Here is an 8,136-nt window from a genome sequence, read left to right as displayed (position 1 = left end):
GGATAGCCGTGCACCAAAATTGTGTACCGATCAGGGAAAGTACAACACGGAGGGCGCAGCCCGAGCGTACGCGTTCATGGATGTCCATGTTGGTACAAGTTGCCGGTCAGGATAGCCGTGCACCAAAATTGTGTACCGATCAGGGAAAGTACAACACGGAGGGCGCAGCCCGAGCGTACGCGTTCATGGATGTCCATGTTGGTACAAGTTGCCGGTCAGGATAGCCGTGCACCAAAATTGTGTACCGATCAGGGAAAGTACACTACGTTCCTATGACTTGGGTGAAAAGTGTTGATAAAGTGCCGGATAGGATAGACGGTGGCTTATCGTACACATCACAAACAAAAACCCCTTAGTGAGCAGTAGCAAGTGTCGATGGAACAAAGCGAAGGCAATACAAACTGATCAAGTACAATAAAGAACGCTACGTACTAGGACTTCTGTCCAAGAATGGTGTCCGCGACGGTCGGGAAGCAGGTTGCTTATCATGTCAAACAAGTTAAATTGCTACCTAAGAGAACGAAAGTTACTGTGCATGGAACAAAACGTGTGCCTAGAATTCCTTCCAGGTTTCCCTAGTAAACCTTGTATGGTAAACATACCCAAGCGTGTCCGTATGCACGCAACGATAGTCACGAACGGGCACATACCTAGGGAAAGTACTCTACGTACTAGGACTTCTGTCCAAGAATGGTGTCCGCGACGGGAGGGCAATGGTCGAGCAAGCAGGTTTCCCTAGTAAACCTTGTATGGTAAACATACCCAAGCGTGTCCGTATGCACGCAACGATAGTCACGAACGGGCACATACCTAGGGAAAGTACTCTACGTACTAGGACTTCTGTCCAAGAATGGTGTCCGCGACGGGAGGGCAATGGTCGAGCAAGCAGGTTTCCCTAGTAAACCTTGTATGGTAAACATACCCAAGCGTGTCCGTATGCACGCAACGATAGTCACGAACGGGCACATACCTAGGGAAAGTACTCTACGTACTAGGACTTCTGTCCAAGAATGGTGTCCGCGACGGGAGGGCAATGGTCGAGCAAGCAGGTTTCCCTAGTAAACCTTGTATGGTAAACATACCCAAGCGTGTCCGTATGCACGCAACGATAGTCACGAACGGGCACATACCTAGGGAAAGTACTCTACGTACTAGGACTTCTGTCCAAGAATGGTGTCCGCGACGGGAGGGCAATGGTCGAGCAAGCAGGTTTCCCTAGTAAACCTTGTATGGTAAACATACCCAAGCGTGTCCGTATGCACGCAACGATAGTCACGAACGGGCACATACCTAGGGAAAGTACTCTACGTACTAGGACTTCTGTCCAAGAATGGTGTCCGCGACGGGAGGGCAATGGTCGAGCAAGCAGGTTTCCCTAGTAAACCTTGTATGGTAAACATACCCAAGCGTGTCCGTATGCACGCAACGATAGTCACGAACGGGCACATACCTAGGGAAAGTACTCTACGTACTAGGACTTCTGTCCAAGAATGGTGTCCGCGACGGGAGGGCAATGGTCGAGCAAGCAGGTTTCCCTAGTAAACCTTGTATGGTAAACATACCCAAGCGTGTCCGTATGCACGCAACGATAGTCACGAACGGGCACATACCTAGGGAAAGTACTCTACGTACTAGGACTTCTGTCCAAGAATGGTGTCCGCGACGGGAGGGCAATGGTCGAGCAAGCAGGTTTCCCTAGTAAACCTTGTATGGTAAACATACCCAAGCGTGTCCGTATGCACGCAACGATAGTCACGAACGGGCACATACCTAGGGAAAGTACTCTACGTACTAGGACTTCTGTCCAAGAATGGTGTCCGCGACGGGAGGGCAATGGTCGAGCAAGCAGGTTTCCCTAGTAAACCTTGTATGGTAAACATACCCAAGCGTGTCCGTATGCACGCAACGATAGTCACGAACGGGCACATACCTAGGGAAAGTACTCTACGTACTAGGACTTCTGTCCAAGAATGGTGTCCGCGACGGTCGGGGAAGCAGGTTGCTTATCATGGCAAACAAGTTAAATAGCTACCTTAAGAGAACGAAAGTTACTGTGGATGAACAAAACGTGTGCCTAGAATTCCTTCCTGGTTTCCCTAGTAAACCTTGTATGGTAAACATACCCAAGCGTGTCCGTATGCACGCAACGATAGTCACGAACGGGCACATACCTAGGGAAAGTACTCTACGTACTAGGACTTCTGTCCAAGAATGGTGTCCGCGACGGGAGGGCAATGGTCGAGCAAGCAGGTTTCCCTAGTAAACCTTGTATGGTAAACATACCCAAGCGTGTCCGTATGCACGCAACGATAGTCACGAACGGGCACATACCTAGGGAAAGTACTCTACGTACTAGGACTTCTGTCCAAGAATGGTGTCCGCGACGGGAGGGCAATGGTCGAGCAAGCAGGTTTCCCTAGTAAACCTTGTATGGTAAACATACCCAAGCGTGTCCGTATGCACGCAACGATAGTCACGAACGGGCACATACCTAGGGAAAGTACTCTACGTACTAGGACTTCTGTCCAAGAATGGTGTCCGCGACGGGAGGGCAATGGTCGAGCAAGCAGGTTTCCCTAGTAAACCTTGTATGGTAAACATACCCAAGCGTGTCCGTATGCACGCAACGATAGTCACGAACGGGCACATACCTAGGGAAAGTACTCTACGTACTAGGACTTCTGTCCAAGAATGGTGTCCGCGACGGGAGGGCAATGGTCGAGCAAGCAGGTTTCCCTAGTAAACCTTGTATGGTAAACATACCCAAGCGTGTCCGTATGCACGCAACGATAGTCACGAACGGGCACATACCTAGGGAAAGTACTCTACGTACTAGGACTTCTGTCCAAGAATGGTGTCCGCGACGGTCGGGGAAGCAGGTTGCTTATCATGGCAAACAAGTTAAATAGCTACCTTAAGAGAACGAAAGTTACTGTGGATGGAACAAAACGTGTGCCTAGAATTCCTTCCTGGTTTCCCTAGTAAACCTTGTATGGTAAACATACCCAAGCGTGTCCGTATGCACGCAACGATAGTCACGAACGGGCACATACCTAGGGAAAGTACTCTACGTACTAGGACTTCTGTCCAAGAATGGTGTCCGCGACGGGAGGGCAATGGTCGAGCAAGCAGGTTTCCCTAGTAAACCTTGTATGGTAAACATACCCAAGCGTGTCCGTATGCACGCAACGATAGTCACGAACGGGCACATACCTAGGGAAAGTACTCTACGTACTAGGACTTCTGTCCAAGAATGGTGTCCGCGACGGGAGGGCAATGGTCGAGCAAGCAGGTTTCCCTAGTAAACCTTGTATGGTAAACATACCCAAGCGTGTCCGTATGCACGCAACGATAGTCACGAACGGGCACATACCTAGGGAAAGTACTCTACGTACTAGGACTTCTGTCCAAGAATGGTGTCCGCGACGGGAGGGCAATGGTCGAGCAAGCAGGTTTCCCTAGTAAACCTTGTATGGTAAACATACCCAAGCGTGTCCGTATGCACGCAACGATAGTCACGAACGGGCACATACCTAGGGAAAGTACTCTACGTACTAGGACTTCTGTCCAAGAATGGTGTCCGCGACGGGAGGGCAATGGTCGAGCAAGCAGGTTTCCCTAGTAAACCTTGTATGGTAAACATACCCAAGCGTGTCCGTATGCACGCAACGATAGTCACGAACGGGCACATACCTAGGGAAAGTACTCTACGTACTAGGACTTCTGTCCAAGAATGGTGTCCGCGACGGGAGGGCAATGGTCGAGCAAGCAGGTTTCCCTAGTAAACCTTGTATGGTAAACATACCCAAGCGTGTCCGTATGCACGCAACGATAGTCACGAACGGGCACATACCTAGGGAAAGTACTCTACGTACTAGGACTTCTGTCCAAGAATGGTGTCCGCGACGGTCGGGGAAGCAGGTTACTTATCATGGCAAACAAGTTAAATAGCTACCTTAAGAGAACGAAAGTTACTGTGGATGGAACAAAACGTGTGCCTAGAATTCCTTCCTGGTTTCCCTAGTAAACCTTGTATGGTAAACATACCCAAGCGTGTCCGTATGCACGCAACGATAGTCACGAACGGGCACATACCTAGGGAAAGTACTCTACGTACTAGGACTTCTGTCCAAGAATGGTGTCCGCGACGGGAGGGCAATGGTCGAGCAAGCAGGTTTCCCTAGTAAACCTTGTATGGTAAACATACCCAAGCGTGTCCGTATGCACGCAACGATAGTCACGAACGGGCACATACCTAGGGAAAGTACTCTACGTACTAGGACTTCTGTCCAAGAATGGTGTCCGCGACGGGAGGGCAATGGTCGAGCAAGCAGGTTTCCCTAGTAAACCTTGTATGGTAAACATACCCAAGCGTGTCCGTATGCACGCAACGATAGTCACGAACGGGCACATACCTAGGGAAAGTACTCTACGTACTAGGACTTCTGTCCAAGAATGGTGTCCGCGACGGGAGGGCAATGGTCGAGCAAGCAGGTTTCCCTAGTAAACCTTGTATGGTAAACATACCCAAGCGTGTCCGTATGCACGCAACGATAGTCACGAACGGGCACATACCTAGGGAAAGTACTCTACGTACTAGGACTTCTGTCCAAGAATGGTGTCCGCGACGGGAGGGCAATGGTCGAGCAAGCAGGTTTCCCTAGTAAACCTTGTATGGTAAACATACCCAAGCGTGTCCGTATGCACGCAACGATAGTCACGAACGGGCACATACCTAGGGAAAGTACTCTACGTACTAGGACTTCTGTCCAAGAATGGTGTCCGCGACGGGAGGGCAATGGTCGAGCAAGCAGGTTTCCCTAGTAAACCTTGTATGGTAAACATACCCAAGCGTGTCCGTATGCACGCAACGATAGTCACGAACGGGCACATACCTAGGGAAAGTACTCTACGTACTAGGACTTCTGTCCAAGAATGGTGTCCGCGACGGGAGGGCAATGGTCGAGCAAGCAGGTTTCCCTAGTAAACCTTGTATGGTAAACATACCCAAGCGTGTCCGTATGCACGCAACGATAGTCACGAACGGGCACATACCTAGGGAAAGTACTCTACGTACTAGGACTTCTGTCCAAGAATGGTGTCCGCGACGGGAGGGCAATGGTCGAGCAAGCAGGTTTCCCTAGTAAACCTTGTATGGTAAACATACCCAAGCGTGTCCGTATGCACGCAACGATAGTCACGAACGGGCACATACCTAGGGAAAGTACTCTACGTACTAGGACTTCTGTCCAAGAATGGTGTCCGCGACGGTCGGGAAGCAGGTTGCTTATCATGGCAAACAAGTTAAATAGCTACCTTAAGAGAACGAAAGTTACTGTGGATGGAACAAAACGTGTGCCTAGAATTCCTTCCTGGTTTCCCTAGTAAACCTTGTATGGTAAACATACCCAAGCGTGTCCGTATGCACGCAACGATAGTCACGAACGGGCACATACCTAGGGAAAGTACTCTACGTACTAGGACTTCTGTCCAAGAATGGTGTCCGCGACGGGAGGGCAATGGTCGAGCAAGCAGGTTTCCCTAGTAAACCTTGTATGGTAAACATACCCAAGCGTGTCCGTATGCACGCAACGATAGTCACGAACGGGCACATACCTAGGGAAAGTACTCTACGTACTAGGACTTCTGTCCAAGAATGGTGTCCGCGACGGGAGGGCAATGGTCGAGCAAGCAGGTTTCCCTAGTAAACCTTGTATGGTAAACATACCCAAGCGTGTCCGTATGCACGCAACGATAGTCACGAACGGGCACATACCTAGGGAAAGTACTCTACGTACTAGGACTTCTGTCCAAGAATGGTGTCCGCGACGGGAGGGCAATGGTCGAGCAAGCAGGTTTCCCTAGTAAACCTTGTATGGTAAACATACCCAAGCGTGTCCGTATGCACGCAACGATAGTCACGAACGGGCACATACCTAGGGAAAGTACTCTACGTACTAGGACTTCTGTCCAAGAATGGTGTCCGCGACGGGAGGGCAATGGTCGAGCAAGCAGGTTTCCCTAGTAAACCTTGTATGGTAAACATACCCAAGCGTGTCCGTATGCACGCAACGATAGTCACGAACGGGCACATACCTAGGGAAAGTACTCTACGTACTAGGACTTCTGTCCAAGAATGGTGTCCGCGACGGTCGGGGAAGCAGGTTGCTTATCATGGCAAACAAGTTAAATAGCTACCTTAAGAGAACGAAAGTTACTGTGGATGGAACAAAACGTGTGCCTAGAATTCCTTCCTGGTTTCCCTAGTAAACCTTGTATGGTAAACATACCCAAGCGTGTCCGTATGCACGCAACGATAGTCACGAACGGGCACATACCTAGGGAAAGTACTCTACGTACTAGGACTTCTGTCCAAGAATGGTGTCCGCGACGGGAGGGCAATGGTCGAGCAAGCAGGTTTCCCTAGTAAACCTTGTATGGTAAACATACCCAAGCGTGTCCGTATGCACGCAACGATAGTCACGAACGGGCACATACCTAGGGAAAGTACTCTACGTACTAGGACTTCTGTCCAAGAATGGTGTCCGCGACGGGAGGGCAATGGTCGAGCAAGCAGGTTTCCCTAGTAAACCTTGTATGGTAAACATACCCAAGCGTGTCCGTATGCACGCAACGATAGTCACGAACGGGCACATACCTAGGGAAAGTACTCTACGTACTAGGACTTCTGTCCAAGAATGGTGTCCGCGACGGGAGGGCAATGGTCGAGCAAGCAGGTTTCCCTAGTAAACCTTGTATGGTAAACATACCCAAGCGTGTCCGTATGCACGCAACGATAGTCACGAACGGGCACATACCTAGGGAAAGTACTCTACGTACTAGGACTTCTGTCCAAGAATGGTGTCCGCGACGGGAGGGCAATGGTCGAGCAAGCAGGTTTCCCTAGTAAACCTTGTATGGTAAACATACCCAAGCGTGTCCGTATGCACGCAACGATAGTCACGAACGGGCACATACCTAGGGAAAGTACTCTACGTACTAGGACTTCTGTCCAAGAATGGTGTCCGCGACGGGAGGGCAATGGTCGAGCAAGCAGGTTTCCCTAGTAAACCTTGTATGGTAAACATACCCAAGCGTGTCCGTATGCACGCAACGATAGTCACGAACGGGCACATACCTAGGGAAAGTACTCTACGTACTAGGACTTCTGTCCAAGAATGGTGTCCGCGACGGGAGGGCAATGGTCGAGCAAGCAGGTTTCCCTAGTAAACCTTGTATGGTAAACATACCCAAGCGTGTCCGTATGCACGCAACGATAGTCACGAACGGGCACATACCTAGGGAAAGTACTCTACGTACTAGGACTTCTGTCCAAGAATGGTGTCCGCGACGGGAGGGCAATGGTCGAGCAAGCAGGTTTCCCTAGTAAACCTTGTATGGTAAACATACCCAAGCGTGTCCGTATGCACGCAACGATAGTCACGAACGGGCACATACCTAGGGAAAGTACTCTACGTACTAGGACTTCTGTCCAAGAATGGTGTCCGCGACGGTCGGGGAAGCAGGTTTCTTATCATGGCAAACAAGTTAAATAGCTACCTTAAGAGAACGAAAGTTACTGTGGATGGAACAAAACGTGTGCCTAGAATTCCTTCCTGGTTTCCCTAGTAAACCTTGTATGGTAAACATACCCAAGCGTGTCCGTATGCACGCAACGATAGTCACGAACGGGCACATACCTAGGGAAAGTACTCTACGTACTAGGACTTCTGTCCAAGAATGGTGTCCGCGACGGGAGGGCAATGGTCGAGCAAGCAGGTTTCCCTAGTAAACCTTGTATGGTAAACATACCCAAGCGTGTCCGTATGCACGCAACGATAGTCACGAACGGGCACATACCTAGGGAAAGTACTCTACGTACTAGGACTTCTGTCCAAGAATGGTGTCCGCGACGGTCGGGGAAGCAGGTTACTTATCATGGCAAACAAGTTAAATAGCTACCTTAAGAGAACGAAAGTTACTGTGGATGGAACAAAACGTGTGCCTAGAATTCCTTCCTGGTTTCCCTAGTAAACCTTGTATGGTAAACATACCCAAGCGTGTCCGTATGCACGCAACGATAGTCACGAACGGGCACATACCTAGGGAAAGTACTCTACGTACTAGGACTTCTGT

Source organism: Anopheles merus, unplaced genomic scaffold, assembly GCF_017562075.2.
Source record: "Anopheles merus strain MAF unplaced genomic scaffold, AmerM5.1 LNR4000787, whole genome shotgun sequence".
Taxonomy (NCBI): Eukaryota; Metazoa; Arthropoda; class Insecta; order Diptera; family Culicidae; genus Anopheles; species Anopheles merus.
Note: the sequence above shows the minus strand (reverse complement) of the source record.